The sequence below is a fragment of the Lygodium microphyllum genome, unplaced genomic scaffold (genome assembly GCF_053477565.2).
Source record: "Lygodium microphyllum isolate KBCC unplaced genomic scaffold, Lygodium_microphyllum_v1.1.10 scaffold_32, whole genome shotgun sequence".
NCBI lineage: Eukaryota > Viridiplantae > Streptophyta > Polypodiopsida > Schizaeales > Lygodiaceae > Lygodium > Lygodium microphyllum.
Window position 1 is genome coordinate 2,498,766 of NW_028229515.1, and position 22,659 is coordinate 2,521,424.

A 22,659-nucleotide genomic window follows, 5' to 3' on the forward strand; every position below is an offset into this window, starting at 1 on the left:
GGAGCAGCCCTGAAATTTGCGGCACAAAAAATGGGCTGCTTCTTGGCCTACTGGACAGCCCCCCCAACCCTCCTCTCCTCCCTAGACCTCACTCTTGGCTCTTGGCAAGTCTCTTGGGAAACTTTGAAGGCTTCTTCCATCAGCTTGGACTCCTCTTTCCACTTCAAGAAACCCTAATCTTGTGCAGTCCATGGGCAGCCATGGAAACTTGGCATCAAGCTCAAAAATCTTGAAGATTTTGGTCTTTTCTTGGTCCCAGGGAGTCCCTCCTCAAGCCTAGCTCAAGATTTCAGCCATCAAGAAGCATGGGAAGAAGATTAGAAGCAACATTTGAAGACATGCACTTGTGGGCAGCCATGGCTATGGGAGTAGAGTTTCAATTTCAGCAAGAGCTCTTCATGGGAAGGTCCTGAGCCATCATTCCCCAAGCTTGACTTCACCCTTTCTTGACGGAGCACAACCATTTTGGAGCTATGGAGCATGCGGGATCAAATTGGAGCTCTCATGAAGGATTGAAGTGGCATTAGTGTCTGTCTTCTCCTCCAAAAGACTCAAGGTAACCAATTCTTGGCTTTCATTCTCTCCATTTAAGCCTCTTGTTAAATCCTATCCACTTGTTTGAGAGAATGTATGAGTCCAAGTAGATAATAGGAGTCCCAGACATTGTATGCATGCTGAATATTAATCCCAGTCATTTCCCTTTGATCTTATGGCATTGAAATGGATTTTACTCATGCTAAAGCTTCATTGAGATTATATTTTTCTTACCCATAACCCGTTTGGCTTCTTGTGAATTGGCTGAGCTAAGAATTGACTAAAAAAATCCATTGTATAAGGGTGAGTAGGTAGTGAGTCACTACCGATAAGCTCTCTATCCCTATTCTCCATTCCAATTCCATGCACTTCATGAAAAGACCAAAATTTTGATCCCTGAAATGCATCTCATACTGGGTGTTTAATTAATAAATGTCTGCCATGTATATTCCGGGTGAGGAAAAGCCCGATGCCAAATGAGGTGGCAAGACAAAAGAGGCGTGACCCCCCCTTGCCATCAAAGAACCTGAAGGGGTGTACAACCCGACCTGGGGGGAACTTTGTCCACCTCCCGGTGATCCGAAGCCCAAAGAATTATTGCACGTGCAGGTACATTTGATGGAATAGCCCGAGCCCTAATCATTTGAGTCTGCAGCCCCTACATGCATTGGTAATGTCATGAACCACTTGGTAATGTATGGTGGATGCATGCAAGAACGGCAGGGTATACAGTTATGGAAATGGTCTCAACAATGAACTACTGATGCAAAGGATGTATGGATCTATGTGGCATTGAGAGCCACCATTGAGGGCCTGGATGTTTGGGATAAGACCCTCATCATTGGGATAAGGTATGCTCCTTGAGGGAGTCTTTGCAGGATATTGTAGACAGTCAGTCCTACACAGTCAGCCCGCAAAAGTTGATTATAGAAAAGCCTTCTTGTGTGACTGAGCATGGAATCTATAGCTTATTTTGAAGAGGGAATTCTCCCCTTTGATCTAAACTAAAAACCTCCCCATTCCGCCTTACGGTTTGGGAGATACACTCAGTTTTGTGCTCAGAGGTACTGTGGGACAGGTAGGAGTCCTACATAGTCAGCCCGCAAATGTTGATTACAATAAAGCCTTCTTGTGTGATTGAGTATAGGATCTATAGCTTGATTCGAAGAGGGAATCCTCTCCTTTGATCTGACCTAAAAATCTTCCTATTTTGCCCTACGGTTTGGGAGATACACTCAGTTTTGTGCCCAGAGGTACTGTGGGACAGGTAGCAGTCCTACACAGTCAGCCCACAAAAAGTGATTACAGCAAAGCCCTAACCATTTACTGTCAGAGATATTTTTACATAACCTCGTAGAGGGGATTGAGGGATTTCATTTGAATCAACAAGTTTGGCAATGAGAGCTTTCTAGCTCAAGATATTGTCATTTTTGTAACAAGGGGTCTGGTGGACTGCACTTGGAATGGCATGCCACAAGGGTAAAGCAAAGGCCCAGGAGGACTTTCAGCGTGAAATAAGGGACTCCTATGCCTCAATGAATGATCCTAGCTCAGCCCAAGAGGATCTTGAAGACATGGTTGAAGAGGGTGCCCCCGAGATAGACCGCTTATCTCTGCTCAACCAAACCTTATGCCAACATGAGACCCATCATGCTGAACGACATCGAGAGATGGAGCAACACCACAGGGAGATGGAAACCCGCCAAGATCACCATCATTCTGAGATGACGGCCATGATGGACCTACTCATAGAGCACATGGATGCCCTCATCCCCGCCATTGCGCCCCCCCCCCTCATCGACCCAAGGAGTATGTCCCTCCCGGTGAGGCTAACCGCCCTCCCCCCTTGGAGACCGGACGTAGCCCACAAGGTCTTGGTAGTACCAATGGCATTCCCCATAGCACTTATGAGATGAGTGAGCCTTCCACCTGACATGATGAACCCCTCCTTCCCTCCCCCATTACAAATCCTTCAAGCCCATCCTCAGCACCCCAACTCCCCCGTAATGGAAGCTATTTGCACACTCAGGGGAATGGCTCCAATGCAAATCTTGGGAAGCATGCATATGGCAATGGGCAGCATGCATATGGCAATGGGCAGCATGCATATAGTAATGGACATCATGGATATTTTGGATAGCAAGTTTCTAATGGGCAATTTGGTCCTCATGTAATGCAAGGGCAGCATGGCCCCCATGGAAATTTTGGACATCCGGGGATTGGACAGCAAGGCATGTATGGGCAACATGTAGCACACGGCATTCATGGGCAGTAAGGCCCAAATGAGCTATGTGACAAGATTGTGTTTACTAAATTCAATGGGCAGTCCTCATCCCCAGCTGAACTAGAGGAATGGACCTCTAAATTGGAAGCCTATTTTCTCATCTACCCCCGTACTGATGAGGCAAATATTATTTTTGCCTTCCTTCATTTAGAAGGTTTTGCCCACACATGGTGGAGATTTGTTCAAATAGAAAATCAGCAGTTTCGTGATTGGGAAGAAGTTCAAAATGCATATGATCCAAGTTTTTGTCTCCCCGGTGGAAAAAGAACGCTTGGCTAGGCAATGGTATCAATTTGATCAACGAAATCTCACCATGAGGGAGTACACCAATCAATTTATGAACCTATCCATGTATGTTGAGGCAGTCATCACTGATGAGGCCAAATTGCATAAATACATTTATGGGCTAGATGTGTATCTCTCAGTTGATGTAATGGCTCAAAAGCCAGCCACCCTGTTTGCAGCCATAGAATTGGCTGAATGCTATGGTCGAAAATACCATCGCAATGAGGGCATGCATCCCATTGCAGGGTAGAAAAGATACCCTATCAGGCAACCCCCATATGCTAATAATTATCGTAGCAACAATGCACGGAATGGCAACCGCGAAATCCCAACTTACCCCACTTTTAATGCTGAAAGAAAATATGGCAGTTTTGGGATAGTACCACCCTCCAAAAGTGACCCAAAGTATGCTGAAAATAAGACAAGGAATGGCTTCAATCCTAATAGTCAAAAATTCATTCCTCCTAAAGTTTTCAAAGATAAAAAAACCAAAGGCTTGTGCTTTAAATGCGGGGATACGTACACAACTGATCATGCATCCAAATGCCCCTTTAAGAACGCCATTGTCAAGTTTAATAGCATGTATGTGCTAGAAGATAGTGACAAGTTAGAAGAGGACTTGTATGACAACCCTCCCATGATGACACTTGTTGAAAATGCTGAATATGAAGAGGATCTTGATACCGATCAGTTTTATGACTCACCTGACGGGTTCCCTTTTGACCCCGATGACTGTCCCATTGATGACATGCTTGGGAATGACCCTTGGCACCCCTCATTCACCACTATATTAGCTTGCTCAATCTCCATGGATGCATGGACCGGCTGTAGGAGCCCGAACACCCTACGAGTACATGGTAACATTGATGGCAAGAGTGTATACATCCTCATAGATAGTGGCAGCACGCACAGTTTTGTGAATAAATCGACTCTTGGCCATTTGACATGTGTTCCCACTGAATTATAGCAACCTCTTCGTGTTCAAGTGGCCAATAGAAATGAGGAAGTGAGCTCCCATGTATGCACACAAGTGTCTCTTATGCTGGCGGAAAATTACACAACAAAGGTGGACTTAATTACCCTTGATATGAGCCCTGTGGATGTTGTTTTGGGATGTGATTGGCTTCAGAAGTTGGGAAAAATCTCTATGGACTTCTCTCAGCTGTATATGGAGTTTGTAATGCATGGGCAGCTTGTACACTTGGAGGGAATCAAAGAAATTGCAGATTTTCAACTTATAATAGCAAGACAACTCAAAAAGGAATTCAAGAAATGCTCCCAAATCTTTGTCTTGCATTCGTATAAGGATAATGATGACCAACACACCTTGGGGAAGCAAAATGTAGCACTAAAAGCACTTTTGGCTGAATATGAGGACCTATTTCAGTCCCCCACTACCCTTCCCCCTCAGAGATCGGTGGATCACCCAATTGACTTGGAGCCCCATGCCAAGCCCATCAATAAATCCCCATATCGACTCTCTAAATGTGAGAGAGAGGAAGTAGTAAAGGAAGTCAAGGAGCTCACTGAAATGGGATTCATAGAACCTAGCTCTTCCCCTTATGCCTCCCCGGTTCTATTGGTTAAGAAAAAGGACGGATCCTTCCGGTTGTGCATTGACTACCGTGATCTCAATAAGATCACCGTCAAAAATAGATACCCCATCCCTCGAATTGATGACTTGCTTGATGAACTCAAGGGAGCATGCTACTTCACCAAGATTGATTTGCGATCCAGTTACCACCAAATCAGAATAAGGGTGGGTGATGAAGTCAAAACAGTCTTTCGGACTGACCGTGGCTTGTACCATTTCCTTGTCATGCCATTTGGGCTCACTAATGTAGCTACCACATTTCAGAGCTTAATGAACAAAATATTGCAGCCATGGCTTTTCCAGTTTGTGTTGGTATTCTTTGATGATATACTCATTTACAACAAGTCACTGCATGAGCATCTGAAGCATTCAGGCAAATTTTTGATGTACTAAGAGAGCATCGACTATTTGCCAAAGAAAGCAAGTGTGTCTTCATGCAAACAGAGGTTGAGTACTTGGGACACATTGTTAGTCACTACAAGGAATTGGGCAATTAGCGACGCCGATTAGCGACGGCGGATATCGGCGTCGCTATAGGCATTGCTATTAGCATCACTAGCGACACAAATAGCAATGCTAATAGCTGCGCAACTGCGACGCAAATAGTGACGCTAATAGCTGTGATGCAAATAGCGACGCTAATAGCGACGCCAATAGCGACGCCAATAGCGACGCCGCAGGGAAAAAAGCGCGGCCGAAACTAGAGCGCCGTTTTCATTTTCATTTCTTCACCTTTTGAGAGTGAGAGCGAGGAAGAGAGCCAAGGCTTTGTGAGAGAAGAAGAGGAAGAGACTTGCTGCCGCCGCCGCCGCTGCCACCGCCACCGCCGTTTTTCGCGAAGGAGAGGAGGAGCCCTCGTTGCAAAGAGAAGCCGCCCACGCTTGCCATATCTCATTGGTGAGTCTCCCTCTCTCTTTCTTTTACTTGTTGAAGGTTTAAATCGTTCTCTTTTGTTTGTTTAGGAGAGGAAATGAAAGAGAATGAGAGGGAGAGGGAGAGAGAGGGAGAGAAAGAGAGGAAGAGAGAGGGAGAGAAAGAGAGGGAGAGGGAGAGGGAGAGAAAGAGAGGGAGAGTGCATTCTCTCTCTCTCTCTCTCCCTTTTGCTTGTTTAATGTTTAAATTACTTTCTTTTTGGCTTGTTTAGGAGAGGAAACGAGAGAGTAAGAGAGAGAGAGAGGGAGAGAGAGGGGAGAGGGAAAGAAAGAGAAAAAGAAAGAGAAAGAGAAAGAGAAATAGAGGGAGAGGGAGAGGGAGAGGGAGGGGGAGTAAATAGGAGAGGGAGAGAAAGAGAAAGAGAGGGAGAAGGAGGGAGAGTGCATTCTCTCTCTCCCTCTCCCTTTTGCTTGTTTAATGTTTAAATTACTTTCTTTTTTGCTTGTTTAGGAGAGGAAATGAGAGAGTAAGAGAGAAAGAGAGGGAGAGAGAGAGGGAGAGGGAGAGGGAGAGGGAAAGAAAGAGAAAGAGAAAGAGAAAGAGAAAGAGAAAGAGAAATAAAGGGAGAGGGAGAGGGAGGGGGAGGAAATAGGAGAGGGAGAGAAAGAGAAAGAGAGGGAGAATGAGGGAGAGTGCATTCTCTCTCTCCCTCTCCCTTTTGCTTGTTTAATGCTTGAATCACTTTATTTTTTGCTTGTTTAGGAGAGGAAATGAGAGAGAAAGAGAGTGAGAGGGAGAGGAAGGGGAAGGAAATGAGAGAGGGATAGAAAGAGAAAGAGAGGGAGAGTGCATTGTATCTCTCCCTCTCCCTTTTGCTTGGAGGATGTTTAAATCACTTTATTTTTTGCTTGTTTAGAAAATGAGAGAGAAAGAGAGATAGAGAGGGAGAGGGAGAAAAAGAGAAAGAGAGGGAGAGGGAGAGGGAGAGGGAGAGGGAGGGGGAGGGGAAGGAAATGAGAGAGGGAGAGAAAGAGAACGAGAGGGAGAGGGAGAGGGTGAGAGAAAGAGAGGAAGAGAGGGAGAGGGAGAGAAAGAGAGGGAGAGGGAGGGGAAGGAAATTTAAGATAATATACTTATTGATAATGGTATGCAATGTGCTTTGCCATGGGCCACGTACTTCATCAAAATGAACCCAAAATTATTGTTATAGAAGAAGAAACCCTTAAATTGAGTATAGGATAATTTCTCTCAGGTCTTATGACTATGAGTAGAATTGATTGAAATAAATTTTATTACTATAGTTATAAAATTTCATAGATGGCGCGCATTAATTTTAAAATGGATTACTTATACTCAAAGCCGAGATATTACAAATAATTATCTACCGGGACAAACAAATCGCTGAGCATGATACAAGGTCAAGATATAACATCGGAAAATCTCTCGACTACTATATACAATGCAAGGTTTATGGTCAACTTGCAACTTGACGTACATCTCCATAAAGCTATCCATTTAAGCCTCGTTTGCTATAATGTAGATAACATGGCAAACGAAGAAGGTATTATTGTTCAAGACCGCGAGACGTATCTTAATTAGCGTGTCCCATGTCCTTGCTCTCAATGCAAGTTGGCAATTAGACGAAAACGCCAATTGTCTATAGAACACATACGACGATTTGGCGGGTTTCAATCTGAGATCATTGATAAGGCGATTGCAGATTTTCAACAAACGGTAATTTGAAGTTAGCATTTTTCATGCATTGTACTCTCAAGCTAATTGAAAACCATACACAATAAGATTGGGTCTTGTTGGCAAATTTTGTATCCAGGGGGTGATGTCTCGACCCAAGGGGGAGTGCACCCTTTGCGGCCAATTAGAAGAGTTCGTGGACATGCGATGGATGGATCGCAGGAGCCAATCGACCACTCGCAAGGCCCATCTATACCGTCAATATCAATGGAGACAGACAACCTTCCCGACTTGCCTATAATCTTGGAGCCTGAGATGGTGGCAATGATCGATGCATTGATTCCCATGGATGTTGAGACATCTGACCCGCTTAGAGAGGAAGCATCCATACTATTATATGATGGGTGGCGAGTATCTTGGTTGAAGACATTGCTTGCACTCTTAAGTGTGCAAGCAAAATACGGTTGGAGCAATACGAGTGTGACTAAGTTATTCAGGTACCTTGCACAGAGACTTCATTGTTTTTTTTTAAAACAGTATTATTGCAAACATGGATGGATTTTTCAAGGTGTTTAATGATTTTTTCAGGTTATTGAAATATCATATATTGCCACCTACAAACACCATGCCTGAGTCTCGTGATGATGCACGACATGTTTTACGGAAGCTTGGCATGGACTACAATAACATCCATGCATGTATCAATGACTGCATATTGTTTTGAGATGAATACGAGACTATGGAGACATGTCCAAAGTGTGGTGCTCACAGGTATCGACAGGACTTGCAAGGGCAGACCATCCCTCAAAAAGTTCTCAGACACTTTCCGCTCATCCCCCGCATAAACCACATGTTTCGCACGTCTGCCATGGCAAGCTTGACAACGTGGCATGTGCAAAATAGGTCCACGGATGGAGTGCAACGAATATCATCTTGTGGACGAAGTGGAGATTGCTGGACCTATCCATACGCGATGGATGTTCTTCTTGGAGCGCTTCATGAAAACCCTGAAAGGCTTTGTGCGACAACGAGCTCGTCCGGAAGGTAGCATGGAGGAAGGTTGGTTGGTGTCAGAGGCGTTAGTGCATATCTCACAATGGCTACCAACGGTGGAACCAGACAATGAAATGCTATGGACGCTGAAGGATGATGACAGGCTGACTGGAGATGTGGTGGTTGGAAATGGGGTAGAAAAAAGAATGGATGCCTCAATGGAAGAGAAGGTGAATCACTTTTGTATGTTGCACCATGCCTCCATGGAGACGTGGCTCGCCAAGTACCAGATTGCAAGGCAAGATCGAGAGGAAGCACGAGCTGAATTTCGACGCAGTACGCGTCACCGACCGATTCGATATCCCGAAGGCATGGAGGAGATGCCGCGGTTTATGTCAACACGATGGTTGCATGGAGCCTTGACCGCAGCATCCAGTGAAGGGACAGAGGTCTCAATGGAGGAGTGGGAGTTCTCGAGGGGATGTAGTCCAAAGGTAATGAGGGGTTTAGAATGTGTCGTATCTAAATTTTCTTGCTACATCTAATTTGAGTGTTTCAATTTCCAGTACAAAATATATAGTGCAGCGTGGTCACGAGGATGGCATATTAAGGTGGAGCGTATTGACCAAATGCGCTCCACAATGGACTGTGGTGTCATGGCAAGGTTTGAGCAAGAGAGCCGGTGACGAGAAACGGATTCAAACACGGTTGTGGATGAGATGGAGTATTTTGGGAACTTGCAAAGTATTATTACGGTGGATTACCGTAGCTTCTCCATGATAATATTCGATGTGCAATGGTTCAAAGTGGTACCTGGAGGAGCTGGCGCAACAGTTCGACAAGGTCCATCTAGATTTCTCGAAATAGATTCCGAAAAAAAATGGATGGATTTTCGCGACACCTTTGTGTTGCCGGCCCATTGTGAACAGGTACAAATAGTCATTTGCTTGCTAATTGTAATACGACATGGTTTATGTCACAATGGTTTGAAGCCACTTTGTAAGTGTTTGTGAACAGGTAATCTTCTATCCAAATCCCCGACAACCTCGATGGTGGTATGTTATACCTTCAACTCGTCGAGGTGCGAGAGTATATGATCAAAGCGATGTTCCAGGCATAGATGAAGAAAATATGCAAATAGAGGGATCGAAATTACAAGGGGTGGAGGCCACCGCAAGCTTGGAGCCCGTATCGGCTAACAATGATGGAAATACAGAAGTCGTAGAATTTTTTGAGAACGAGGTAGACTCGTTCTTTTGTGGTGACATGTCTATCGACCTTCCAGTGTATGCAGAGTTGTGTCAGGAGATTAACATGGGACCATAGAATACTTCAATTTGTTGTTTAGATCTTCCATAAAGGTAGATAAGATATGCATTTTAAGAGGGATTTTTCAAAAATGATTTATATTAATGTGCTTTGTATAGTTTAAATTGATTATTCTAACATCATTTTTTATCTGTGTAGGTATCGACATTTTCAGGATGAGTCGAGGGATGAGCGATGTGGAGTTTCAGGACATGATGGCACGCATGTCTCCAAATCAGCTCGCGAGATTCAGAGAGATGGCAGATCAGGAGCTGTCTCGTTCTTCGTCAGGGCGCTTTGCTAGATCAGCTTCAGCACGATCAGATGCTTCAGCTTCGAGCAGACGATCTCGACGCTCGCGACTTGGGCCAGAGGGAGGGACTGCGACTGCAGGAGGATCAGGGGGGTGCTGTTGTGGAGACACGGACGCGGTGCCTCCATCTCGTCGTTCAGCTGGAGCTGCGTCACCTCCAGGATTTGTCACACCTGTGGGGACGTCCACTCTAGTTACTCCGGCTTTTGCGCAGCCGTCGGCAGATGGCACGCCTTTTGGTGGCACCCCTTTGAGTGGCACTCCGAGAGAGGGTACCCCCGTCGGTACACCGGATGTACAGGGGTCTCCTGGATATGCCCAGGAGCGTGGACGGAGATGGGAGAGAGCCCATCTTAGGCATACTCCTAGGGGTTATGGATACCTAGTGGATGGCAGGTCAGGAGCCATCATCATGAATGATGAGGGGAGAAGGGTGATGGCTCGCATGAGGGAGTTGTGCCAACAAGTTTTTCGGCACAACGTCCTGGATCATTAGAGGAACATACCGGAGGGGAGCAAGGAGTACATAGTAGCATCCTTGCATGAGGATTTCCCGGTGCCAGCCGCAGTGGATAGATTCTCTACGGGCTGGATGATGGATTGCATGCGTGCATACATGTCACATAGATGATCCGACTCACGCAAGGCAATCAAGAATGGGGCTCCAAAGCCCAAGTGGTTAGATGCAGACGACTGGCACCGACTGAGGGAGGAGGCTACAAATTCGCTAGGACGTTGGAGTCAACAGCGGGAGGCGGCGAGGGCACGAATCGAGGCCGGATCGGTACATCATCTTGGGAGTGGCGGCCACAGGACATATTTGGAGGACTTTGTAAGTTTCTCTATTGTTTTGCTTATTTGTTTTTTTGAGATATTCTTTGTACTGACAATCATGTTTCTAACAGTTAGCATTTTGTTTTCTTTGCAGCACTCCATTACAAATCGCGATCCACAAGGCCTTGAGACTCGATATGCAGAGAGGCACGGTCTCAGATCATTGATCGACCGATTGTTTAGATGTGGCGGCCCAGTAAGTCACTCATCTTTCTTGTCCGTAGTTACCATGAGATATTTGAATGCATTATTGTATGGTGGATTGATATGTTGTTTCTTTTTCTGCAGAATCCGTTCGATGCTCCTTTGCAGCGGGACGAGCTTTCAGGGGACCAGGATTTGTAGCTCGCCCTTGGATCCTTAGAGCTCACATACCTTTAGTTTTTAGTCGCCCGATCTATGTACACATTTTCTATGTATTAGTGATATTGTTTTATGATTGTACCAATCGCATTTTATGCGATATCATGTATTTATTTCATCTATCAGTTTCATGATTTCAGTATACATTCTTTTTGTTTGCAAACGCTTTGTATGCAGCAGTGCAGAAACTATTTTGTATGGCTCTCATACAGCACACAGTGCTATATGTGGCAGGGCAGCAAGCTGCCCTGCCACAAATTTTTTTTTCTCTGTTACTGTCGCTATTTGCGTCTCAAATTTACTGCACGCATCGCTATTGTCGTCGCTATAAGCGTCACAAATTCTCTGTAACCGTCGCTATATGCGTCGCAAATGCGACGAATATAGCGACGCATATAGCGACGATTCTATGGCATCGTCAATAACGATGCTTTTTGCGACGACGGGGGCAAATTTTGTTGTTTGTATTTTCGTCGCTTTAAACGTCGCTATAAGGTCTATATCTTGTAGTGAGTGAAAAAGGCATCCAAGCTGATCGTAAGAAAGTACAATGTTTCAAAAAGCTTCCATTGGAAAGGCCTATGGTGGGATGTTAAAGACTTTGTGTCTAGATGTGTGCCTTGTCAACAAAATAAAGCTAGTACTCTTAAACCGGGTGGATTGTTGCAGCCCTTACCTATCCCCAAAGGAAAATGGACCCACATTACCATGGATTTCATCACTGGTTTACCTACAACCAAGAAGGGTTGGGATAGCATATATGTAGTAGTTGACTGACTCACTAAAGCAGCCCATTTCATCCCTACCAAATCCCAGTTTACAGCATCTCAAGTTGCCACTCAGTTTATGGAGCATGTTTTTAAGTTACATGGCTTACCCCACATCATAGTACATGACCAGGACACCAAATTTATGAGTCAGTTTTGGCAGACAATTTTTAGCTCCATGGGGACCAAATTGGCTCTGTCTATAGCCTATCATCCCCAAACGAATGGGCAGACCGAAAGAGTCAATAAGTGGCTTGAAACCTATTTGCGACATTTTTGTCATGACGTGCAGAATTCTTGGGATGTATGGTTGCACTTGGCTGAATTTTCTCACAACAACTCCACTCATTCGAGCATTGGAGTCTCTCCCTTTGAAGCATTGTATGGTTATCGGGTGCCCCTTCCTACCGTGATCTTCAATGAAAAGCTCAACCCCCTTGGAAAAGAAGAGTTGGACCGCATGCAAGCTTTACTTCAACAATGCAAGCTAAACCTCAAAAGGGCTCAAGAGCACATGAAGTTCCATGCTGATGCAAAAAGAAGTCCCCTTGACTTTCAAGAGGGTGAATTGGTACTCCTCAAGGTCTCCAAGTCCCGTTATGCTACACTAAAGGACGGTTCTTCCAACAAGTTGGCACACCATTACGATGGGCCCTACAAAATCATTAAGAAGGTCAGGGACTTGGCTTACCATCTCCAACTCCCTCTCACTACTAAGATCCATGATGTCTTCCATGTGAGACAAATGAAACCTTTCATTGGCACTCCCAAAGATCATGTAGAGGAGCTACCACCCATAGATGAGGAGGGCCTGTTTTGGACAGCCACCTGTTTTGCACTAATTTTGGTCCTGGTCCATTTTCAGCCCCATACATGGATTGAATGTACACCTTGAGGGCTCTGTCCCAACATCTTACTTGCCTCGATCGGAGCTCCCTAGTTGAAGTTATGGCTATTTTTCTCCATCCATACCATCGGGGACAACACACTAGTAATTTCTGGACAGCCTTCTCTTTTGTAACAATTTTGGTCCTGACCTAATTGCAACTCCGGCCCACCCACATGGACTGAAAGTACATCTCATGGGCTCCATAAAGACACCTCCACTGTGCCATTCCGAGTTTCTCACACAAAGTTATGGCTAATTTCCTACACCACACCCTTACAGTCCATGACTACATCCATTGTTTTTTAGGACAAAAACTTTATGAGACAGGATGGTTTGTAATGAATGGGGATCACAGGAATATGGCATGGGAACATACCAGTCACATTGACAGTATATAAGGTGTAAGAGGGTATTTTGAGGCATCACAGAAATTATTAAGAAACTCTCTTTTCACCTTCTCTAGCTTCCATGGCTTCTTATTCTCCTTCCTCTTCTTCTTCCTTTTTCCCTCTTTCTCTCTTTTCTTCCTGCCTTTCTCTCTCCTCTCCCTCTTCTCCTGCAGTCATTCTCTCTCTCCTTTCCCTTAGTTAGGACAGTTAGGTCTCTTTCATTACATGTAATTTACTCTGATGGACATACAATTAGAGTAAAACAAATTCATTGATTATGTTCCATAACGTGTGTTCTCCCATCCATAGAGGAGAAAATTTATAATTTCACGTGTTGCCTCATCCAGCGCATCTACACGTCACCAAGATCGAATCCACCTATAGCTAGCATTTATAGGTGTCCCAAGTAGAACTTGGGCCATACAAGGGCCAAGTAGTTCCTAGGTGTGAAGGATTGACTAGCCAGAGCCCCCCTTCGCACCCTATCCACCTCCCACTTAATATGATCCTTGCTGGGAGACCTCTTGCCATCGGAGCAGATCCATGCTTCCGTAGTGGTAAAAACATCCCCTCTTGGTATGGGGATTCAACACCTATCCTTAGGGGAGGTATAGGGCTCCTCAATTTATATCTATTCCAATACTTAATTCAATCAGGATCTAATCTAGAAAATCACAAACAAGATTGATGTCTTCAAGTGGTTATGACTTCGATCAATCATGCAACTTTCAAGTGATGATTAATCTAGTAGCAATCGACACTTAAATTTCACATAATAAACTCTTCCCCTTGGAATTTAACTAAGGGTATCTAGATTTTGGGGTCTCTAACTTCCTAGTTTAAGGTTTATTCTTGTAACCAAGTTTCTTAGCCTTAAGTCACTTTCTTTAACATAGAGTTATTTCCAGTTTTTTTTTTAAATCTTTATTCAGAGCTTCTAGATTAAAACTATATCCTTGGCTAGTTTCTCAAGGGTTTCGTTCTTAGTAAATTCATCTTGAATTCACTAGTCTTATTTTCTATAGGGTTAACATTAAAAGTCCTCATGATTTCTCTTGAGTTCTAGGTTTTCATAGTTCCCCTAATAGTTTCTAGCCTATAAGATGTTCTAACAAATTACCAAGTGAATACTCTATGATCGTAGTATTTCTCAAGAGACTTATCTTATTTCTATTGAATTTGGATAGAAATGTTTAGAAAAGCATGTGGTATCATGATTGGTAAAGGGTTCTTATCTGCACTCATGACTTTGTTAGTGACTCCCGTGCTCACAACTCCAATTGTTGCTTCCACATTAGTAGGATTATTCACGGTTTTCACTTTTGAATTCTTTTTCTTCAAAGCCATGATGGAAATATGATTCATAGAAGAAGAACACGATAGTAATACCGGTTGGCAAGGGTGTAAGACTCTTGATGATGATGATGGATATTGCGAGATTCAATGATGTAGGCCTTGCGGAATGGTCCTTCTTGCCTCGTGGAGAGCAATACTTTGCTCTCTCTAGTAGACGGAGTAGGGACGAGAGTAGAGGTATGACTTCTAACAGGATTGATAGAATATGATCAAGTTCTTCAATGTCTTCTCTTCTCGGATTAGAGTAGAAGAGGATGCGAGATCTTCAGCTTATCTATAATGTCCCCATTACTTAGTTTATTTTAATGTGCGTATACCTTCTAAAGAAATTTGATTTATGTTGCACATTTTTTAAAAAGAAAATAAAGGAAAAAACACTAGCTCTAATTATGAAACTGACTCTCATTATGAAGATAATAATTATTATTAATGAGGTATTATATGCTAGTTCATGGAAGAAAGCCTTGGGAGACCCTCCCAAGACTAGCTTATTAAAACTATATTTGTAGTATAGAACAACAAAAAAGAACTAGCCTAGTGGATAGTCACTTGGCAGTTATGCGCACTTGGGTGATGATACTGTCAATATCGGTGACCTGCCAAGAAGATTTTCCTACAAGCTAGTCAAAGCTTCTCGCGCAGAGTCAGTGGCGCCAACAAAGACTTTGTAGCTCATTGCCAAGTATGCCAAGACCAAGATGCCAAGGCCTATGCCTTGGTCGCTACCTTAGTCGCTGCCTTAGTTGTAAGCCTTCGAGTGATGGCTGCACCATGCGGTGCTCGCTCATAGGCTCGTAAATTTTTATCTTTGTGCTACAAAAATGGAGCTCCCTCTCTAATTTCATCAATGATGTCATCAAGAGTGCTAAAAGAAAGTGTTCTCACTTTGTCATTGATGATGTCATCGAAAAACACTAAAAATTAAGCATCCTCTCTTTTACCCCTTGCAAAACTATAAATTGAGGGCTTGGGGATGACCAAAAAGGGGGAATAAGAGCAATTTTGATGAGGACAAGACGCTGATCGAGAAGGAGGAGAATCTATTCTGCAAGACAAGGAGACATCATTCCATTCAACCCAAGGAAGGGGATACACAGAAGGTCTCTCATCCTCTTCTACTCTAATCTAAGAAGAGAAGACACTGAAGAACTTTATCCTATTCTATCAATCAGGTTAGAAGTCATACATCTACTCTTGTCCCTATTCCATCTACTAGAGAGAGAGAATTTTTGCTCTCCATGAGGAAAGAAAAACCATCCGTGAGGCCTACATCATTGAATCCCGCAATATCCATCATCATCATCAAGAGTCTTACACCCTTGCCAACCGGTATTACTATTGTGTTCTTTTTCTTCTACAAATCATATTTCCGTCATGGCCTTGAAGAAAAATAATTAAAAAGAAAAAATTGTGAATGATCCTACTAACGTGGAAGCAACAGTTGGAGTTGTGAGCATGAGAGTCACTAACACAGTCACGAGCGTGGATAACAACCCTTAACCAATCGTGATACCACAAGTTTTTCTCAAAATTTCTATCCGAATTCAATAGAAATAAGATAAGTCTCTTAAGAAATACTGTGATCTTAGAGTATTCACCTGGTAAATTATTAGAACATCTTATAGGCTAGAAACTGTTAGGAAAACTACGAAATTCTAGAACTCAAGAGAAATCATTAGGAAAATTTCAAGATGAATTTCTTAAGAACAAGCCCTGAAGAAATTGCTTAAGGATATAGTTTAATCTAGAAGCTTTGATAGAAGATTTTAAGACAAAACATATCTCTAAGTTAAAGAAACTGACTTAAGGCCAAGAAACTTGGTTACAAGAATAAACCTTAAATTAGGAAGTTAGAGACCCCAAAATCTAGATACCCTTAATTAAATTCCAAGGGGAAGAGAGATTATGTGAAATTCAAGTATCGATTGCTACTGGAACACCATATTAGGGAATATGGAAATTTCCCATAAGCTTGGGACATGTGGTCAAATCTTTGGATTTGTCATAACTTGAATACTATAAGTTCAAATTTAGCACTCTATAGCTCAATAGATTCCATTTTTCAAGCTCTTTCCAATGATAGGTCACATCATATGGTTTTGAGAAATTTATGGGCATGTTATCCGGGTGCCACCTTTTTAGTATTCAAAAAATGGGAATTGGGAAATTCCCAAACTCACTAATATTGTGTTCTAGATTAATCATCACTTGAAAGTTGCATGATTGAGTGAAGTCATAATTGCTTGAAGACATCAATCTTATTTGTGATTTTCTAGACTAGATTCTAATTGAATCAAGTATTGGAATTGATAAAAATTGAGGAGCACTATACCTCTCCCAAGGATAGGTGTTGAATCCCCATACCAAGAAGGGATGTTTTTTTATCTCCGCGGAAGCATGGACCGGACTCCGATGGTGAGAGGTCGCAGGGATCACATTAAGTAGGAGGTGGCTAGGGTGCTAGGGGGGGCTGTGGCTAGTAAGTCCTTCACGCATCTAGAAACCACTTGGTTCCTATATGGCCCAAGTTCTACTTGGGACACCTAAAAACGCTAGCTATAGGTGGACTTGTGATCTTGGTGATGTGCAAATGCATCGGATGAGGCAGCATGTGAAATTGTAAATTTTCCCCTGAACACATATTATGGAACGTAATCAATGAATTTGTTTTATTCTGATTTTATGTCTGTGAGTAAATTATGCAAATGAGAAACTATGCATAAAAGGATTATTTTTAATTAATGAAGCTATTTTTATATGTTTCACATAATGTGGTAGGTAGTTAGATAACTAAGAATTTCCATAGAGGGAAGCGGCGGGTGGATGGATTCCCGACAAATCCAGTCCTATGGTAGGGCGGTCTCAATTAGCTGAGAGGTTTTCCCAAAAACAAATGCTAGGAAGGAACTCTAGGAAGGGCCGATTCGCTGACTTACCTAGGGTTTGGTCTCAGAACTCGAACAGTAAATTATCTTAGGAGAATGGTACAATGGCTGTGCCAGAGCACTGCAAGGGATTCCATAAATCCTTAGTTTGCTACTAGAAAAGAGTGTTGTACTCCATGAACCAACTCCTTTCTGGACAAGAAACCTCTCGAAGGATGCCTCCGAATGTAAGCTAGTTATTGATAGGTACTGTTAGGTCAATTAGGAACCTTCAGGTCGGTCCTCCATGGGTAATGGTAGGACGCTTCCCTTGAGGGGTAGACCTAGGGTTAACTAGCCAGATCGTTTTGGTTAGAGTACACATGGCAATGACTAGAAGATAAACTCTGGGCAACCACTAAAATGTTACTTGTTATATAATAAAGGCGAGTACGTTACAATATCCCCTTCCTTGGGTTGAATGGAATGATGTCTCTTCATCTTGCGGAATAGAGTCTCCTCCTTCTCGATCAACGTCTCATCCTTGTTAAGATTGCTATTGTCCCTCTCCTTGGTCATCCCTAAGCCCTCAATTTATAGTTTTGCAAGGGGGTAAAAGAGAGTATGCTTGCTTTTTTAACATTTCTTGATGACATCATCGATGACAAAGAGAGAACACTTTCTTTTAGTGCTTATGATGACATCATTGATGAATCAAAGAGGGAGCCCCATTTTTATAGCACGAAGATAAAAATTTACAAATATATGGGCAAGCACCATGTGGCACGCCGTCGGAGGGAGGCCGTCACACCAAGGCTTATAACTAAGGCAGTTACTAGGTGGCAACCAAGGCATAGACCTTGGCATCTTGACCTTGGCATACTTGGCAACAAGCTACAAAGAATTCATTGGCGTCGTTGGCTACGCACGAGAAGCTCCCACTAGCTTGTAGGAAAAACTTCCTAGGAGGTCACCAATCCCGGCAATGTCGTCATCCAAGTGCACTTAATTGTCAAGTGACTATCCACTAGGCTAGTTCTTTTTGTTGTTCCATACTACAAACATAGTTTTAATAAGCTAGTCTTGGAAGGGTCTCCCAAGTCTTTCTTCCATGAATTGGCATATAATACCTCATTAATAATAATAATTATCTTCATAATGAGAGTCAGTTTCATAATTAGAGCTAGTATTTTTTTCTTATTTTTTAAAATGTGCAACATAAATCAATTTTCTTTGGAATGTATACCACATTAAAATAAACTAAGTAATGGGGACATTACACCTATCCCATTTCTCTAGACCCATCCATAGTCATAGCACCCCTTAGATTTACTAGACTTTCCACAATTTAACATAGGGAAGTTAGAGAACCAACTAATAGTTGAAGAGCAAGACCCCAAGCAAAGTGGTACTTACAGGGTCATGATCTAGACCCTATTAGCTCAACCACAAAGGCTAACAAAGTAGCTTATTCTCCCTGAGCTCCTACCACAAAAAAAGGAAAAAAATCAAAAGGAGACAATGCAAAAATATCTAGAGAAGCACAAGACCAACCTTGCTATTAAGTTTGGCATTAAGATAAATGAGGAGAGCATGTTGAGGAATCTATTCCCACTATGCATTGTATGATTACTCATATGAACAACATAAAAAATCATTGTAAAATGGCTTTAGCCCTTAAATGTGAAACCTTATCAAAAGTCATGTAGGATTGAGGGAAGCAAGGGGAGGTACCTAAAGCTGAAGCCCAAAAAAAGTGTGGCCAAGACTATTGAAATAGCGATACCCCCTTCTAGAAGATAATATGATGGCCTAGAAAGCCTTCAAGATATTCATTCCATGTTAATCCACATTGTCATGTTGATATGTCAAACTCAACATGAGCTGACAATCGCATACCTAGATGACTATTTCTAGATACATATCATTGACATGGCTTGTACCTATATCACCATATCATTCCACTAATAGTTTATAGCTTAACATCAATCAGTACACCTACCCAAGTTATGGGATATCTATCTAGTCACATTTCCACTTAGTGTGTTCACTATGGACAGTTTGTTGAGACTTCAAGCTCAACTGCTCATATATATGTGTGTGTGACCGACATTACCTACAATTGTGTCCAATTGTACTCATGTGTGGGACATTAAATAATTTGGTGTTGACTTAACCACAATTAGTCATGGTTACTGGTAACCTAGTTGTACTATCTCTTTCGTGTTAGTAGAGATTGAATAATGAAGATGAATGAGATGAGCTGATTGCTCACTCTTTGGCTCCACTCTATATCTCTTAACTTTGAACATGGTATTAGAGCCAACATGAATGGGCTCTTTGGATAATGGTATTGAAGGAGTCTAGATTTGGAGCTTGAAGATAAGAGTCTCTATTGAAGAAGAAAGGCTGCCATTGTTCCTGTTAAGGTATGCATCATGGCTTATGCTCTATGTCTATACAAGAGCTTTCTATGGCTTGTTTGGGAGCTTCAAAAGGCTTCATTGAGCACCTGTGAGTGGCCATTTGACATCAAAGAAATTAAATTTGAAAAAAGTCATCAAAGGAGACAGTTCCTGCAACCTATTTTTTTGCAGAAGCCATATCTTACTACAGAAATGGATTTTGGAGGGAAACGACCCATGATACTGGACCATTTTGACATGATCTACAACTTTGCAATAGATGGTTTTTTCAAATTCTTCACAAATTTTGAGATATTTTGCAAAGATCTGTGCAGATTGGCTATTTACTACAGTAAGCAACATGTGGTTCTAGGGCACTGGTGGCTTTCATTCTAACAATGTATATGCCCTTATTCTCATGCATTTGAGCATGGTCCTAGAGTGTCAAATGCTCAACTTTGGAAGGTTTTAACAAGATGGAAATATGTCCTGAATTGTGGACAGCAAGCATCTATTACTTAAAGCAATCTATGACATTGGATAGTATTTGTGGACTCTAAGTATGGGGATATGTATGTTAAATGTTGTATGAACTAAAAAGAGAATTGAATGTTGACTTTTGGAGTTGAAAATCAATTGCATTGACATGATTATTGGCTATACGTGAATAGTTCAGGAGTTATATGACATTAGTTCTTGAAGAGAGGGCATGTATGAATGCTAGTATGATCATGTCTTAGTCTCTACATGTGTTGTCATATGTATTGTAAAGAAGCTGATTCCCATAGGAAACTATTAAACTAAAAATAAAAGAAATAGACATAAAATGCCAAGAAACCATAGCCAAGGTGGCTAGGCATGAAATGATATTACCAATGTTGGATGAGAATCAAATGATGAATGGCTGGAGCATGGTATGCACCGCAAGCTATGGTGGCCAAGAGTATTCACCCTCTTAGATGGTGGGAGGTTGAGACATCAAATATGTAATGTTTGAAAATGGAAAAAATATCCTTCACATGTTACATCTCCACCTTTTATACCTAACCCTAGCCTACCCTAGACTAAGGCATCTATGCTTTGATTCCCGTAGGAAACCATTAAACTGAAAATATAAGAAATAGACATAAAATGCCAAGAAACCATAGCCAAGGTGGCTAGGCATGAAATGATATTACCAATGTTGGCTGAGAATCGAATGATAAATAGCTGCAACATGGTATACACCCCAAGCTATGGTGGCCAAGAGTATTCACCCTCTTAAATGGTGGGAGGTTGAGATTTCAAACATGTAATGTTCAAAAATGGCAAAAATATCCTTCACATGTTATATCTCCACTTTTATACTTAACCCTAGCCTACCCTAGACTAAGGCATTTATGCTTTATTACAAGCCATCCCGACCTAAATTGCTTTGTCCTCAAGCTGGAATTGGAACAATTTACAAGGAAAGATTACAAGGATAGCTTTGTAAGTAATGGATCCATGCTGAAATGAAACTTCAAGTTGAAGAAGATCTCATACAATAATGAAGTTTGAGTATACTGCTAGAAACTATCCAAAATAGGCTGCTCCATAAGAATGCCCATAACTTGAAGAAGAAATGTCCAATCACCATGCATGAGCTATAGAAATGTAGAGGACAATCCCTAGTATCCAGCCATGCCATAAAAATACAATTTTGATGACTGTAGAGCAATTAGTTTCATGATAGAAATCTAATATAGCAAGATGTCCTGTTCAGATATTATTGTGTTTCCTGCAAAAGCCATGGAAAAGAATCAAGGTATGATGATGGTTTCCATGTAGACTCCTCCATGGGCAAACCTCACCATTTAATAAGGTATTCGAACAATGAACGGTTCCTTAAAACCTTTTCTCTTTTGCCAATAATCTTTTCAGGCTCATAAATGATGAGACCATCTTCATGTATGGGAGGTAATGCCTCTAAAACCTTTATGGCTAGAACCACATATTTCTTAAGTTGGGAAACATGGAAGGTAGAATGAATCCTTGTTGAAGAAGGAAAATCAAACTTATATGCAAGTTCACCAACTTGTTTGAGGATTTGATAAGGCCTATAGTAACGATGAGCCAACTTATTATGACCGCCTTTGAGAGAAGCATACTTAGATTTAGGCACTTTGAGAAATACCCAAGCTCCTTCTTCAAACTCCAAAGGCCTCCTCTTTTCATCAGCATAAGCCTTCATAACATCTTGTGGCTTTCTAATGTTTTCTTTGCATTGATATAAAACAACTTCCATTTTCTCAACTTCAGCCTTGACTTGTGGATTCACGTCTTCATGAAAGAGAGCTGAAGGTATTTGCACTTTATATCCATAAAGTGCTTCAAATGGGGACATGCCAATGCTCATATGATGAGTGTTATTGTAAAAAAAATTAGCAAGTTATAACCAATGATCCCATGAAGCTTGAGTGTCATGGCAAAAATGTCGAAGATAGACTTCCAACCATTTATTGACACACTCCATTTGGCCATCTGTTTGGGGATTATATGCCATGCTAGGAGTCAAAATTGTTCCCATACAAGTGAATAAACTCTTCTAAAAAATTCCCATGAACTTAGTATCGTGATCGGATACTATTTTCAATGGCATACATGAAGCTTAAAAATACATTCTTGCTTTGCTATAAATTGAGCCTTGGTAGGGATGAAATGAGCTAATTTAGTCAACCGGTCTACCACCACATAAATGCTATTCCATCTATGATTTGTTGTAGGTAACCCCACAATAAAATCCATTGTAATATTAGTCCACTTGCCTTGAGGAATAGAGAGTAGACGAGGTAAACCTCTGGGTAGAAGATAAGAATCATTGTTTTGTTGAGATGGAAGACATTGCATAACATAATCCTTGACATCCCTCGAAATACCCTTCCCAATAGAAACTCT